Here is a 17,842-nt window from a genome sequence, read left to right on the forward strand (position 1 = left end):
AATATTTTAACGATGGCTTGTTAAATGAAAGTAACTACAACATGACCTTCTCATTCCAGAAAAAATGAACTACTTTCATAACTTGGGTGTCATCAACTAGAAATTTGAAAGTTGTTATAGATTATAGGCAGCGGAAAACTTAGGACCGTTTTGACTGAAACCTGGAAAATATGTTTTTATTTAGTTAAATAATTCTTTAAAACACATTTATCCTTGAACACTAATTTGTATACCTAATATTTATCCCAATAATTTCGTAATCGGCATGAGATTTCACTACTAGTAAGGCCCCTTCAGAACACTTTGTTTTTTTAATCATTTTGCCCTGTTTTCCAAAGAAAGTCAAAATTTTAAAGAATCTGTCATGTTTTTCCAAAGGTGAATTGGATTTGGTTCAACCAAATTCACCTGTGAAAACGTTTAAAATTTAACCATTCTACAGTTATAAAGATTTTACTCTGTTTTTCTGTTGCGCCACTTCAGCACAAAAATGAATACGGTTTCAGACAAACAAATTCACTTTGAAAACACTTAAAATACAGTTTGTATTGTATTGTGTGGGTTATATATACAAACGCAAGATGTTATTTTTAATACTATAAACTATAATGCTACTTTAAACTCACATCTATTTTATTTAACAAATAATTTTTTTCTTGTGGTTTGTTAAACAACTTTATAACTGTCTTTACGAAATGTTTTTACGAAATTAAATAGTAGAGAAATTTTTCTTACTTAACAATTCTGCAAAATGCCTCCATTCCTTCTGGAGACCCAAACTTTAGGTTCACAAGTTTCCCTCTTAGTTGAACGCGTAATTGGTTTCCATCTGTGCAGCTAATCACAATTATTTCATTTTTATAATAAAATCCATCGTAAATCGCATTTAACGAGTTAAACAAAACGGCCATTTTTAGAATCGCCATCCGTCTCTGGAAAACCATCGAACCTGATCGTGAGTTTTTTGAACACACTCATCTCGGGCACTCGTTGTTTTAGTCTGACCATCTATTCGAAAGAAAACAGATTTTACTAAAAACATTAACAAGAAAGGAACGTACCTGGAAAAAATGGGGGCAAACATGGAAGAAATGAACCAGAAAATGGATGCAAGAATGGAAAAGATGGATGAAAAAATAGACAAGCAAAAAGATGACATAATCACCAGCCTAAGTGAAAAATTCCAAAAGGAAGTGGAACCAAACAAGAATGAAATAGAAGAAATCAGAGAAGAAATGAAGGACGTAAAAACAAATCTGGAAAACATGGAAAATATTGTCGGACAAAATATGATGTCAATGGAAAACAACATGGAAGATCGAATGAAAATTATAGAAGATCGAATGAAGAACAAAATGAAGAAATATGAAGTGTTAATGAAAAATACAGCGACGACTGGTTCAGGTTATGTGACCTCGGCCTCCAGAACGATTCAACCACCCACTTATGATGGTCAGACACCTTGGTCATCGTACAAAAAGCAGTTTGAGGCAGCAGCGACATCGAATCTGTGGGAAGAAGAACAGAAAGCTACAGACTTGGTAATAGCGTTGCGAGGTGCAGAGCTAGAGATACTCCAAACTGTGTCTGAAGAAGATAGAAACACAATGGGAATTCGGGTGCTCATTATGGAATTAACAAGACGCCGCCGGCAAGACGTCGAGAGCTGTTGCAAGGAGTGTAGGACCTGTGCGGCGGTTAAAAGACCTAAAACTAAGACGTGAGGGCCGATGCAACTACCGAACGTCGGCTCGCCTTTTGGAAGAACTGCAGGAGAAGTAACGGGTCCCCTCCCAGTGCCCGAAGAAAGGAACAAGGACACGAAGAAGGTCAAAGGTCACGACGATGGCTTACAGGAGAAGCTGCCGAGAGTTTACGAAATGCTGCACCACCACAATAGAGTGGCGACTGGTAGAATGAAGACACGGTACGACCTCTGGGACAACTCAGTGGGGTTCCAGGCGGGAGATTTGGTATGGCTTTATAGCCCCCAAAGAAGGAATGGTCGTTGCCCGAAGTTGTCATCAGACTGGGAAGGTCCCTATACTATCGTGACGAGGATCAACGATGTCGTCTACAGAATTCGACGAGGGCCGAAGAGGAAAATGAAGATTGTTCACTTAGGCCGGCTCATGAAGTACAACAGTGACACCGTTGATGTTTCTGATCGGTACGATGATGATTATCCTCAATGCGACTGAGCGAGCCGAAAAAACTCTCGATGCGGCGTTCTGGATCTATCGAGAGGCACGCATAGGTTTAAATAGAGGCCACCGTCGGGAACAGGGATTATTATTAAGTTACGCCGAAGTTATTTTGTACATAATTGCTGTAGTAGTTATTCGTGTATATTCGAGTTATTAAGAAATAAATCGTTGAGTTTTACCCACGCCAACAATTTTATCGCCCGCAAACCATAACAATATGTATATTTTTTTTTATAAGAAATATGTTTGCTTAGTCAATTTAAAAGACATGACTTATGAAAAAGAACCAAAATTAATTACAGATTATTTATATTTTTTGCCAGGTGATTTTAAAGAAATTTCACATATTTATCAAAGACCTTCAAGTGATGTTTTAATAGTTGTTAAAAATTTATAGGAGTATAATTTAATTGATTTTCCAAGTTTTTAATGTTAAAAGTGGATATAATGGTCAATCTATTAAAAATTTAGGAATACCAAAAGGAAAAAGAATTTATGCAATATTTAGAACTTATTCTGGAAAAACATGTACATATATTTTATGATAAAGTCTTGTACATTGAATTTGATGAGTGTTTGTTTAGATCAAAGAAAAATGGCCTTATTTCTGAATTATTTGCTGGAATACATCCAAATATAAGCAGAGCATTCAGATATAGAAATTTATATTTCTTTAAAGATAAAATGTATTATGAATTTGATGATATTTCGAATGCATTAGTTTAATTAGATAAATTTGACTTGACAGTTTTCGGATTTAAATGTGGTCTTATCGATCAAATAATAAAACTAATTAATCGTCTGTGATTCACCTAAGCTATGCTACACATTTTCGTACAGTATTTATGGACGGGGTTGGGAACATTTATTAATTGAATATTATGTACATATATTTTTTAAAAGACCTTAAAAACTATGTCATTTTCTGGAGTGTATACCGTTCGGGTCTACACCAAATTTTTCAACTCACATAATTCTTTTAAATAAATTTCATCTTCATCTATTTTTGACATAGTTCTATAATTATGCTAATCCTCTATTGTTGTTATAACAGGGTAAAATATTTGAAAAATGGTAATTTTAAAATATACCTTTAGTATAGGGCTGTACAAACTTCAAAATAGGGTAAAATCTTTGAAAAATGTTAGTTTTAAAAAGGCCGTTAAAAAACTAGGGTAAAATGCTTAAAAACAAACGTGTTCTGGAGGGGCCTCACTAGTAGTGATTTCTAACAGTGATTCCGTAAATTTGGAAATCGCCCTTTTCCACGCTGATGCAAAACCCTGATTCTTTAACGGTTTTCCCCGTTTTTGTAAAAGTATTTTTCACTAATGAAGTAATGACCAATAATCTTTAGTTATTTTGTCTGAAAATTCTGTTGTATGAGTTTTCAACACGGACCCGGAGGTAGGTACACATGTTTTGAGTCGTTCATTGACGTAAACTTCTCTAGTGAATTTCTAATAATCACAAGTGGTGCACTTGAAAGTCGACATTAAAAAATTCCATGCCAAACAAGATACTTTGACCTGAACGTCCCTACACCAATTCGAGTTTCTGATTCAGGAAGAAATTCTGCAGCAAACAATCTTCGAGCTCTGGTTTCAGTTTCTTTAGATGTATTTCGAATTTCTTCTCTTTTTAAATCCTTCCCATGCGAATGATTTTCAACGCTACCTCTTATTCTTATTACTCGTTCTATATTTTTTGATATATCTGTGACTGCCAATTTAATTCTTAGATTTTTCGCCAATTTATTCCAGATTTATAGACACACTGTATACTGTTACCACCGAGTACATATCTGTATATACTTGAAATGCACCAAAAGTTAAGTACCTACTTCAGTGGCATAGATAAAATTTGTATGAACATGACCGACTTTTCGGTTTTTGCCTTAATATTTTTGTGAGTCAATATGAAAGGTCTTCATAATCATGTAGTAACAGATCTGTCACTTGCATTAGGACAAAAAAAAATGTTTTTGAATTTCTGGCCACTATCTAAGTAGAAATCTCAATGTTGACGTTGTTAAGATGTACCTATAGACGAGTGAAAATAATCTGTTATTGATCACAAAGACGCAAAAGAGAAGAAATACATAAACGGAAACAACAGTTTGTAAATGTTGGTTAAGCATAAGTGACCTGAACATTTCCTTCATAATACGTAATCTTAAAAAAAACTCTTAACATCATCTTCCTAAATTAAGATCCCATTAATCTATAATTTTCTGTGCCATTGTTTCTTCTTCTTCATTATACATATTTTTCTTTGCATGAGCTAAATGTTTCTCTGAAATTTTCTGAAGAATAATCTGTGCTTTTAAACTATGCTAACCAACATAATTTAAAATTCTTAAAAACTTTACAAACAATTTTGCGACATACGGTCCATTTAATAACATTATTCTGAATTTATCACAAATTTATCTTGGAAAAACAAACTACATATATACATATACAGAGTGTTCTACTCCAAGCGAGCGAGCAAATACATGTTATGATAAAATACAATTTACCCTATGGAGCAGCGTAAACTGATCAATGATCATAGTATCCTCAGTTCTTCAAAAATTAAAACGGCTTAACAAAGACAACAATTATAGCAACACTAATATTATTTGATGCACAAAAAACAATACGAAGAAATATCCATCTAAATCAATCACTTCATAAAAAAGTCACACTTTTTACTGCCATGCTGTGGAAAACATCATGAGTTTTATAGTAGTAAATTAATAAATTAATTTTTTACGTCCAATCCTACTAACGAAGAATTGTAATAGGGGTCCATTAATTTCATGTTTTCTGGACGTTTCATGATTCCTAGAACATAAAAAATAGACCTCTCGTTTTCCTCTGTCAATCGTCTATTGACAATTTTATTACATAGATACAGATAATCTACGAAAGTATTTACTACACAGATTGTTGTGAAATTTTAGTAGAATTTTAAAAATATCGTATAGACGATGAAACGCACCAAAAATATGATGTCATGTCATAATTTCATTGAGTAAATGCTATCTAAAATGTGCAATAAAATATGTTTCTATGTGTGATTCAAACTAGTAGGTACAATCAAATTGTGTAATTTAAATCAAAAATAAGTAGGACACCGATTACTCCAAAATTTTGCATATCTACACTTTGGTTACCATATGGTGAATTGCTAATCAGAATGTGTATCCTTTTCAAAGCTTGTTAACAGCACATTAAAATTTTGTTAAATAAAGGTTATTTGAAATATGCGTATATAGCATACTTTCATACTTGTAGGTATGTCTTTTCTAAATTCACTCTTATTTTTAAAAATGTAACGGTAAATATAAAAAAATAACAAATGAAACAGTTAATTTTATTCTTTGATCAAAAACATATACCTTGTCGCATTTTCGTGAAATTTTCGGAACACAGTACCTACTGTTGTTATTAGCACTACACTGTACTTATTCAAATTGTTGTATTTGTTTCTATTAGCATGGCCGACTAGTATAAAGATTATGGCCTGTCCAAGAGGTACGATACGTGTTGCCATCTATTAATAATTACACTTAATAATTTAGCAAAATTTTAATTTGACTTGACATTATGGGACTTCAAAACGTGTAATGGTGGTTTGTTTGGGTATGAATGCCTTTGTGCCTTTCAAAAGGTGTTAATAATTCTTTTGTCGATTTTGAATTATTAATAGATGGCAGCACGTATGGTACCTTTGGCATTCCTTTGGACAGGCCATAATCTTTATACTAGTCGGTCATGCTATTAGAAAATTGATAACGTCATAATAAACTTTTTATAAAAAAATGTCGCTTGAAATACATATATGTATAACAAGATTCTTTACCTACCTAATCTAATTGTCAAATGTTATACTTTATTTGCGTTGACTTAACTGAATTCATTTAATTAATTATAATAATCTATGAGAAAAACTATAAAACTAAAAGCCTAAGTTGTTTTAAATGTGACCAGCATACGGTTTTAATTTCGGCAAAGTGTTGTAAAACGGTATGTTTCTGCTTCTGTCTTCGTCCGACACACTGCAGGTTTCGTTTCCGCCCCTGAAATGCCAAAAAGTTTATCTGCGTAAATACAGTGTGTCGAAGACAAAAATCACTACATACCAGATGTTGAAATTGATACAGTTTTACAACATCTTGCCAAAATTAAAAAAATTGTACTGTGTGTGTTTCATTTTTTAAGTAGTTTGAAAGAATTTGGAAAACCCTTGGATTTTGTTTCTGAAGTAGTTCGAAAGAATTTCGAGGTTTCCTTGTCTTGTTTTTGGAATAATTAGAAAGAATCTCGGAATTCCATCCAGGGACAGCTGTACCTACATAAAATGATATTTTAAGTTATATTTCAGATGTTATATATTTGTTTGCGTCGTTTTATTCCTATTCCTTGTGTAATCGTTAACGTTATTAATTTATTTGAGGGAAGTGATTGATAAAGAGGGAATAGTATAGTATATTAAGTAATTAATTAAAATAGTAATTCATTAATTAATAAATTATTGAGTGATCAAAGTCTACACAATCCCTGGCCTAAACATAACAGAGTCACTTAAAAAAAGATGCATGCCAACATTAATGTTGAGACAACTGATTGAGCTACGTACAAAAAATTCATTCTTGGATAACATAAAATTAATAATATCAAAACTCCGTACGCAAAACATTTCTTTTAAACGGGCCTAAAATTGTATGAAAAATTTTAATCGGAAAAAATAAAAATTGATGCTTGCTTGTTGTCGTGAGCTTTAAGGCTATCTGGATTAAGTTTAGTGTGTCATTTCATAAAAGAGCCTTCGTTTAAACGAAAATTAATCCTAACGACGGCGACGGCACAGATTTTTTTTTACTGAAGTATTATATTGTAACATTTATAACACACTTCTTAACTTCTCATTCGAGATCGCTGGTAATGCATTTATGGCATTTAACTGATCTAACGTTGATCCATTTTGAGAGAGAAGACCTTGTAAATTTGCGGATAAATTCATACTCTCATGGATTCAAAAACTGGAAGAAAGTAGCTGTCCAGGAGGGAACGACCGTGCCGGACGTTTTATTGGTTTTGCTTATTTTGTTGCACCGACTTGTAGTTTTATTTAAGAATTAGCCGTAAGATTATTATTTTAGTCGTGTAGCTGGTGCCATGAAATAAACCCGATTTATTGTAAAATATTTCTTTCCGTTTTATTTATTTTCTTGTTTTCGCGGGCGCTCACCACCTGGAAATCCGTGTCTTCGGCTTGAGAGCAACCCCGGTGCTCCCTCCTCCGGAAAAAAAGCTGGCGTCCGAGCGACCGCTGCTCCTGACCGAAGGCGCCACCCCCGGTGGTGTGAAACTGTCTTCATAAACCTAGGTCCGCCAGATGTGTTTCTATTTCAGCGGCACTAGTCGGCCCAAGGCTTGCCACCGAGGCACGCCGCCCCCACGCGTTACCGGCGAAAACCCGGATCGTCACCGTCGCAAAATTTTCTTACAGGTATAATAGTTTGTTTCAAGTCTAATTATTTTCTTGCAGGTTTAATCATTTTCTTGCAGCTTATATTTGAACGTTTATCCTCAAAGTACACCAAGAGTTTTCGAGACCAACTGATTGTGATTTTGATCGTGTTGAATACGTGTCTTTTTGTATGTGATGTGAGGTTTTCGGCCCAGAGGTAATCCGTGCATGCGATTTGATGTAATTAATATATAACTTGAAATAATACCTAATTTAACCTTAGTGTAAACTATCTGTTGATTCAAACTGTTGATAAAGTGTGTAACCAAAGGGAGGAGATGAAGTTGCTCGGTCAACGTTAGAAGGGTAAATTTTAGCTCGAGTTTGGCTCCCAAAAAATGTTTTTTGGTTCGCATGGAATACCTATTTCTTTGTGGGATACCTTCCAATCTGATAACTGCTAAGAAGTGGATGATGCGGCCAATTATGTAACAGTCTTGCACTGCGAGGGTGAGTGTATGTTGTAGCCCGAAAATATTATTACACAACCTAAACCTGAAATCTGAAGAGTTCTTTCACCTAGAAAAGAGCCATCGATCCTGTAGCATTGATACATGATTTGGACTCCCGACATAGACTTTGGTTTTGTTCATATTTAAATTTGCCGCCACATATAACTTGTATATTTGCATCCATTAATTGCTTTCATTCAGATTTCTCGTTGTCTTGATTCGTAACATTTAATTTAATTTTTGAAGGTTGTATAGGATTCTTCATTTGGGGAATATATCCTCCACTTAAAATTAGACTTATTTTTGAATTGTTTTTACTTCTCCGCAGTGGAGGAATAAACAGTTTTTGCCCTCCATCTTTTGTATTTGATTTAGGGGCGCTTTTCCAGCCTTGGGGCGGGTTCACCATTTTGTATTTGGACGCATTCCGCCATAAAAAAAAACACAACGCAGGGTTCCACGTTTGTGTAGGATCATAGTTCAATGTTAAATTTTGAATTTTTCGCGGGTTTTAAAATTTTTCACATGTGAAATTGTGGCGGGATGTTTGGGTTATGACAAATTATTTGATAAATAATATTAATCCAAAAGTTTTTGTCTTTCGTCCACATTTTTTCGCAATTTTCGGCATTCATTTTTCAATAACCGAAATAACAACAAATAAGTGCAAGTAAGAAACAAAGCATACAAAATTACAAACACCAAACACCTTGTCCTTTTTGCCACCTCTTTACCCAACGCACGTGGCCACCTGAATGCTAGACATGCGTAAGATGTATTTGTGTCGAAATTAATTGCATCTTTCGAAGGAATGGAAAAAAAATAGAAAAGAATTTATTCCATTTTAAAAACTTATTTATTATATCATCAACTGTTACGAAATAATCTACTCGGATTTCACACGCTGGAACTTATGCCAACTCTGTATGTTTGGTTGCCTAAAATTGTGTTAGTAAAATTTGTACAGAAAATAATTTTCGAGTGAAAAGCTGGGTGGCAGACTCTTTTGCAAAAGTCAATAATTGTAATTCCATCAAATTAGTTCAAATCAAAACCATCAGCAATAACTTTAGTAAAGTATTAGAGTTCGTTCCTTCTTTTTGATTTTTACAAGTCTTGTTTATGCGACTGATTTCTTTATGTACAACACAAAGAGCATATCCCAAAATCGTTCAAACAAAGCTCAGAAGTTCATCAAGGGTATGTTTTGGGACCTTCATTCTTTATCATTTAAATTAACGATTACTTTTCTATAAATAACGATACGTGTTTCAGTGTTCTGTAGATGTTATAAATGTAAAACATTATCACTCTTTTCTAGGCCTCGCTGTCATCTTTGACAACACAGACATATAGAAAATATAACATTTGGGCTTACAAAACACTTGGATCTACACTAGGTCAAGCTAGGTCTTTAAATCACGCTCCAATACTTCCTCTTTTGTATCAGACTTCCGTGAATGGTGAGGTCAAAACTCGAATACGTCAACATTTCTTTTTTGTTGGTTCATCAATAAGTTTACCTGTTGATCAACTGACATAGTAATAATTGTTATTATAAAAAATACCTTTTATTTCGAACAACTTTTTATGACAGCAAATTAAACAAGGAAATGTTTTCAACATTCTCTATCTCACTTAAAAGTACGGAACTAGTTTCCACAAACAGATCTTATTTTTTCCAATGCAAAATGATAAAATCTGATAAAACGCAAAACTAACGGCGCAAATAATTAGTGAAAACAACGTAGTGATACATAGGTGTTTACAAAACCTACGGCAACAATTCAGGAGGTTATTCCTAGGGTTATTTTAAAATTTTTTTGTATTTTAGTGATTTTCTAAAAGACGTTTTGTTTCAAAGATACGGGGGAAAAAAGTAAAGTAAAACTGCTCGTTATCCAGACTTAGCTCCTTTGGATTTTTATTTATGTGGCCATTTGAAACATTACTGTATAGAAATAATTCTGATATTATCGAAAAAGTTTTGCAGTTAATGAGGCGAAGATTGTAGCTGGTGGGAATCATTTTCAGCATTTTTTATAATTATTATTATTTACAAGTAATATGAATTAATAATTTTATTTTCGAAAAGCTTAAATCATCTAAAGGCAAAAAAATCTTGTGATGATCCAAGAAATAACTCCCTGATTTTTTGTCGCATGGTTAGTAAACAGCCTGTATAAAAATATTATATTATCACAAAGCCTTCCAATACTATTTTCATGTGTTTCAGTTGCGGATAATTAAACAGAATGTGACTAATTTTATGTAAAATTTTATTAATTTTAACAGAACAAAGGTAATCTAAAAATATATAATATCGAACATGAGTGACCAAAGACACTTTAAATATAAAAACACATTAGATTATCAGAAATACACGTCATGGTGACACTATGGCAAACGCATAAGACTTTTTTAAGATAATCCATTGATTTTTTTTTAAACTATTAACACATAGGTTCTAACAAAATTAGTTTGTGTCACACATTCTGGTAATAAAATCTGCTTTTTCTCCAACTAATGTGGAAACAATACCCAATCACACATTTTATAAAAATGAATATTTCAAGAAAAACAATAATTATTCTCTATTTATTAAACAAACAAAAATAATTAAAAGCAGTCATAACTAAAACACTTTTCAAAGTTAAGAATAATAATTGTCCAGCGTCGTTTTTAAGCGCTACATATTACAAAAATGTACCTCTAAAATACGAAGTCTATACTTACAGGTGAAAGAGTTTTTAATACAAAACAAATTACAGGACTGTAAAGCGTTCATGCAATGAAATTCCAGTCGTGTTAGGAGTGACAGGAAAAGGAAAAATAACCTGTTTATCTTTTCGTTTTTGTTGAATAACTTTTATCGCAGCCTGAGTTTTTGGGTCCAACAACATTTTAAAACGAACAGGACTCAATTCTTCCTTGGGCTGAGCAGCGTGATTTATCACTTCTACAGTAATGTCTGGTGCATCAAACTCTTGTGAATCATTAATATTACTGACGTCAGGCTGATCATATGAATTTTCTGTCTCTACCTTTGGAATCAAATTCAAATACTGATTGCTGCTCCTAATGCGATTCAAACGATTTTGCGCTGAATTGTTGTGCTGATTATTATTATTTGAATTATTATAAAATTTATTTCTGTTCCATTTTCGCATAGGACCTGGCGTCCCATCTGGATTTTTCCTCTTCCTGTTGAAATTTCTATCATTATTTGACATGGCATTGTCCATATTATTATTTGCATAAGAATTTCTGTTCCCTAGTCTATTATGAATTGCACCATTGAAGTGTGAGTTTGGTTTGTTGTTCGTCTTGGAAGAAAAATTTTTATTAAAGTTGTTTGGTTTGTTGTTTTGGAGTAAAGGGCTTTGATACTGGTTACCTCGCGGTTGGAGATTCGTACTTCTACTAGGCAATGACACATCTTTCGTAAAATCTACAACAATTTGAAAATTGAAAATCTAACTATAACAAAATAAATTCGCGATGCAGTAAACATTGTGCATGAGAAAGTTGAGGTTATAATTATCAAATTTAGAGAAACGCTACGTAAATGATATTCACCTGCGGGTTCAAAATTCATATTAAAAGTGAAACAAAAAAATGTTACCAAACGAAATAACACTGTCTCTAAAGGTTTTGAACAGAATGTTTTTCAGTTTTCACCAATGGCTGACAAACATGCATTATGCGCATAACTGACAGAAAAGAAATCTACATTACAACGTGCAGCGGCGTCACGTATGGCGCTATCTATGAAATAAATATGATGCTGCCCAGTTCTCTAAGAAACGGTTTCTGTCAAATAGAACTGATATTCTAATTGATTTGATTGCAATTTGAAAATTTTACCCATCAAATATTTTTACACTGTAAAATTTTCCATGATTTTACATACCTCTTATTGTCAAATTAGCGATAAAGGTATGCTGTATTAGTGCCACACTAAGAACACAAATGTTCCTGCCGTCATTCTTACTTTGGCCGGCACATTTGTTATATATTTACGTAGCTTTCTTTCATAGGAAATGTAAAAATTTGCGTTATCTTATGAACGGAATAAAGTCTCTAGTAAATTTGCTATATTAACTTAAGTAGGTCTGACATACGGGCGATGGCGGCCGCAAAATAGAAAACAGTGTAGGAACTCCAGCTTAAATTGGCCTTTTTAAAAGTACTAAGTACACATCGTATTAGGCGGTATCAAGCTGAGATCTCTAGCGCCACCTATCGGATACCACGGTGAAATTGTTTTTGAAAAAAACAAATGACATTTGCCTGAAAACGTCTCTGAATACAAATTGTGCAGCAATATTGAAAACGTCAAGCTTAGTTAATGCATAGAACATCTTCAGGCTTATACCTTTACCTAATTCATTTGTTTGGATAGAAAACATTATACAGTATATATTTTGTTTGAATTAGTTTGATTTTGCTTTTAACCAAAGAGTGACCTTTATTATCAAATTATTAAAACCAAAGAACTAAGTATGTATAATTAAAAATATTGTAATAGAAAATAAAAGAAAATATGCAATGTTGGTTGCGTTTTGAAAGAAAGTGTGCAATATTGGTTGCGTTTTGAATTTTTAGGCGCGAAACCTCTCGTGAATAACTGTAAAGCACTGAACGTTTTCCAGGTTTGGACGGTGTTAAATTTGAAGAAGGTTTCGACGTTTCACCCAGTTTCCTAAGGAGCATTTTCAGGAAATGACAAGAGAAACGAGATATCCAGAAGTGAAGAGAGTAACGTCGATGATGATTTTGAAGATTTAGATGATGTCATTCAAAATTCTGAAATATTCAACTTATCACTGAAAATACTTATATCAGACGAAACAAAAAGGACGAAAAAGAGCAATAGATAATAGTTAATGTATGATTTTTTTAACTGATAAATAAATTTATTATTAATATAATTATTGTATTATGTTGTTCATGTTATTAATTCAGAAATTCTAATCATTAATAATTTTAATTGCATACAATAGCACAAATTTAGTGTTGTTAAATAGCCGCTTACTTTCAAAAATAGCTTTAATAGATGGATATTTATTGGGATATTCAAGCGGATATTTTGCGGCTATCTATTCACTAACAATGCTAAGCACAATACGTAAGTATTAAAATTATTAAAATAAATTTTAAATTGATGTTCGATAACTTAGAAGTATAGGTACATACATATACCTAATATAATAATTTCTTCATTAAATTACAAAAATCTGTACAATTTACAACTTTTTTACCAAATTTTGGTTGTTTTATAATAACCCTTATGAGTTAAAAAAATATGTAATATGAGCTAGAGTACAAAAAAAAGGTTGCCTTATAAAATTTGAATAGCATTTTCTGTGCAAAATATTGAGATGATATCATCAAATTATTGGTGGGGATGATTAGGGAAATTTTGGTTAGGGTTTTCCCATCTGTTCGATATCCTAACATACATAAAATTTAACAATAATTTTGAAAATTCTCTGAAAACGGGTGACCGATTTCTTTGTACTTTGGAGATCATGACACGTCGAAACAACATGAAAGTAACCCTTCACCGGACGGGTCCTATTACAATACTTCCTTAGCTTATTATCGGGAAGGAAAAATGTTAAAATTAGTTAAGAAAATGTAATAATCATTAACAGGTTGACTGCCATATAAAATTTTCAAAAATTGTTTCTGGTGCCAAGTTGAAAATAATATGTGTTTTTACGCTCAAAATAATATTTCTCAACTTTTTTGCTACTTTTTACAATAAGCAAAATTTTTGCAAAATTCATGTAGCGGTCGTATTGCCCTCTCGGGCGGGGGCGGCATTTTTATTCCGCAATTGCCAAAGCGGTCGTAGTGGTCGTACTAGCGGTCGTTGCACTTTACTTAGAAAGGAAGGAAAATTTGATAAAGTACGAAAATATTGCAAAGGTTGTTATGGCAAGAAATTGCGTGGCAAACTTACGAAGAATCAAGAAAAAAAATTTGTGACATATAGGGTGAACCTCATATGTGTCTGAACTGTTTTAACACTCCCAATAAACAATGAAATTATATTTTATTTTATTTTATTTTATAAGAAATGTTTTTTCGTTTAAAATTGTATACCCAATTATAAATTGTACCTTAATTTACATTAAAATTTTGTAAAATTTTATTTGACGTTTTGTTTAACGAAATATTAAATAAATATTTAATAAATTCGTCTGCAAGGCCGGTATGCCTCAGCGGTCGAAAGATGTATTAAAAGCAGTCGTAGCTACGACCGCTGGCCAGAGACTTTAAATACATAGACTGGCTGTTAGTAACATTTCTAATGCATTTTGGTGAAGCCACGGCGCATGGTAGTATGGACGCCATTGCTATAACTTTTATGTCAAATCAAGCGAGGTTGTGGTGGTTAGCAGCAGTAGTTTCTAGCACAGAACGTTTCTACACCTCGAAATAAAAGTGGTTGTGTGTCGGGACTTACGAGATTGTTTGTAAATATGGCCATTAAAAATGATTTGGTAACTAAAATGTTTGCCTTAACTTTGCAAAGTAGAACCATACATTTTTTTTCTACATAATGAACATTTGTTTAGTATGGATTAGTTGGACGTAAATAATTCTCATTTTAATTTATTGCTTAAATTAATTTTGAGAAATCATTTGACTCTCGGAATAGGTTATGAGTGCCGCTTAAGTACTGAGCGTGAAAAAGCTATCTCTAAGACAAAACTTCACGAAATTAATTTTGTTTCAAGGACATTAATATTTTTAAATAAATTTACATATACATATAGATATTATGTTAAATAAATAATTACAATTTGTTGTCTTTTTTATTTAACATTTTAAATTGCATTTTGTAACCTGAAAATTCAAATTTCGCGCACTTACGGTTATAAGCAATATGGCGGTCGAAAAACTTCACGTTTTTCCTGACACAGCCAGTCTATGTATTAAAAGTCTCTGCCGCTGGCATATTAGAAACGTGTATGCATCGGGAGAAATTGGCGGTCGTATACGACCGCTGGGCAGAGTTGGAAACATTATCAGCGGTCGTATAAGACCGACATGGCACTCAACCTGTTAACTCTCGTTAAGGACAATTATTTATTGAAAAACAAATAGTACCGTGATAATCATGGAAAAAATTTTGGTTTTTGTAAAATAGACGAGTAGGTAGGTGGTAAACATTTTAATATGACAAAATAAAATATAAATGATATTGATTCTTTGGCCAAGCCTTCTGTCTAACCATTTATACATTTTAGAACATTACTGTTGCGTATTGCATAACACAATATTATTTTCAATTAATAAGTTTCGATAAGGTTTTGATAATTTGTATTATTAAATTGATGGAAGGTTGACTTTATAAACTTTTTAGTGCGCTAAATTTTAAATTAGATAGACACAATGTAGTATCCATAACAACGTTTTCGATTTAATCCATAAAATAAATTGCTTCATTCATACATTTTTTGAGACATCCTGTAGAAACGATTTTAAAAAATATGGTTGCAATGATAAACCAGAAGTGAAGACACGTAATATTTTTACATTTTAAATGGGATTTATCTAGTAAAATTTTGAGATTAGAACAGGTTTTTGGAAAGACACACAGATGTATCTTGACTAACGATTTACCATGCCCACTACAACGTTAAATCATTTACAAGACTCCTGGAAATCGGTTTTATGATTTTGAAGTAAAACTGTAAAATGTCGCTGGACAAATTTTAACTCACTTCCAAAAATCTAGGTCTTAAGGAAAAAATTCGGCAGTTTAATAAATAATAAACCACAAGTCTAATAGAAGGATATTATTTTATAACACGTAAATAGGAACCACTTTTTAGTGTTTTACCATTTACTAAAATTTCTAACAAAATCGCCAACAGACGACAGACGGTAGACAGACGGAAACGGGGACCTATATTTTCATACTGTGGGAGATGATATGAAACGTCAAGTAAACATGCTGTTGGCTGTTAAATAAATACACTCCTTCAGACAATTAAAAAATCAAATCCAGAGTGTATATGTACTACTAACGTTGGATATTGTAACATCATTTTTGCTTTAAGTCTACAAGATTTCAAAGTATTCAGTTTTACAATTCTTGATTTATTCAATAAAATAAATTGAGTGATTCATTCATTTTTTTGAGTGACCCTGTATAAGCAAATTTAAAAAATGACGTTCTTAATTTAATCAATAAAAAATTGGTCTAAAGAGTTTAGACGGTACTTCCCTCGCTGCCGGAAACGTAACGACTGCATGTCTATTATGTTTTTTTTTCGCAGTAGATTTTAAAGTATTCGGTTTTGTAGTTCCTGAGTAAACCAATAAAATAAATTTACGCATTAATTTTTTTTTGAGTCACCCTGTATATGCAAATCCAAAAAATATGAATGGAATGATAAACCACAAGAAGCGACTCATCATATTTTGTACATTCTAGACAGGATTTATTCAGCAAAATTTTGTGCTGACGTCATACATTTTTTAGGGAGGATAAGCAAATACATTTTGAACAAAAACTTACCATGCTTATGATAACTTTAAAACGTCTTCAAGATTTCAAAGCATTCGGTTTTGTAGTTCCTGAGTAAATCAGTAAAATACATTTACGCATTCATTAATTTTTTTGAGTCACCTTGTATATGCAAATCCAAAAAATATAAATGGAGTGATAAATCACAAGTACAGACTCATTATATTCTGTACAGTTTAGATAGGATTTATTCAGCAAACTTTCGAGCTGACGTCATCAATTTTTTGGAGGGGATAAGCAAATATATTGTGATTAAACATTTATTATGCTCTTTATAACCTTAAAACATCTGCAAAATTTCAAAGCATTCGGTTTTATGGTTCCTGATTAACTCAATAAAATAAATTCACGCATTCATTAATTTTTTTGAGTCACCCTGTATATGCAAATCCAAAAAATATGAACGGAGAGATATATCACAAGTACAGACTCATCATATTTTGTACATTTTAGATAGGATTTATTCGGCAAACTTTTGAGCTGACGTCATCAAGTTTTTGGAGGGAATAACCAAATATAATTTGACTAGAGATTTATGATGCTCTTTATAGCCTTAAAATATCTGCAACATTTCAAAACATTCGGGTCAGCAAATTCAAAATTAAATTGCAAAATGTTGTTTTATAATTTTGATTTTTTTTCCAAAAATCTGGACGTTTCGGGTAAAAACTCAATTCGGAGTCGTAAACTACATGTGGAGGACTATGTTATTTTATACAATTTAAAACCCATTTACTATGTACAATTTTGAAGTGACGTCATCGCATTAGTGGTGGGGATGGTTAGACAAATTTTGGTTAGCGTTTTACCATCTACATGATATTCGTAATATAAGTACAAAATTTCACAACAATCGGTCCAGTACTTTCGGAGATTACGTGTCTAACAAAAATAGATACAGACACCAGACAGACAGATGGACAGACGGAAACGGGAGACTGCTTTTTACTTCCCGAGCGTAAGCAAAGGAAGTATTGTAATAGAGTCCGTCGGCCGACTCTCTACTTTTACGTTTTCTCGATCTTTCATGACGCCTAGAAGACGAAGAAATAGGTCTCCCATTTCCGTCTGTCTGTCCGTCTGTCCGTCTGTCCGTCTGTCCGTCTGTCTGC

General features: G+C 32.8%; 1 protein-coding gene and 1 long non-coding RNA gene across 2 annotated transcripts in view; one reads left to right on the top strand and one right to left on the bottom strand.

Moving 5' to 3' along the window:
- LOC135122823 (ctenidin-1-like) overlaps positions 1-17,842 on the top strand; it is a 75,692-nt gene that overhangs the window by 23,053 nt on the left and 34,797 nt on the right. The window lies entirely within an intron of this gene.
- LOC135119818 (uncharacterized) lies at positions 9,729-11,924 on the bottom strand. The gene is made up of 2 exons (XR_010278380.1): positions 11,759-11,924; positions 9,729-11,630 (listed from the first exon to the last, which is right to left on the bottom strand). It is a non-coding gene; the product is annotated as an uncharacterized LOC135119818 (long non-coding RNA).

This window comes from Zophobas morio, unplaced genomic scaffold, assembly GCF_036711695.1.
Source record: "Zophobas morio isolate AGI-343-1 ecotype UQ-CSIRO unplaced genomic scaffold, CSIRO_AGI_Zmor_V1 ptg000005l, whole genome shotgun sequence".
Lineage (NCBI taxonomy): Eukaryota > Metazoa > Arthropoda > Insecta > Coleoptera > Tenebrionidae > Zophobas > Zophobas morio.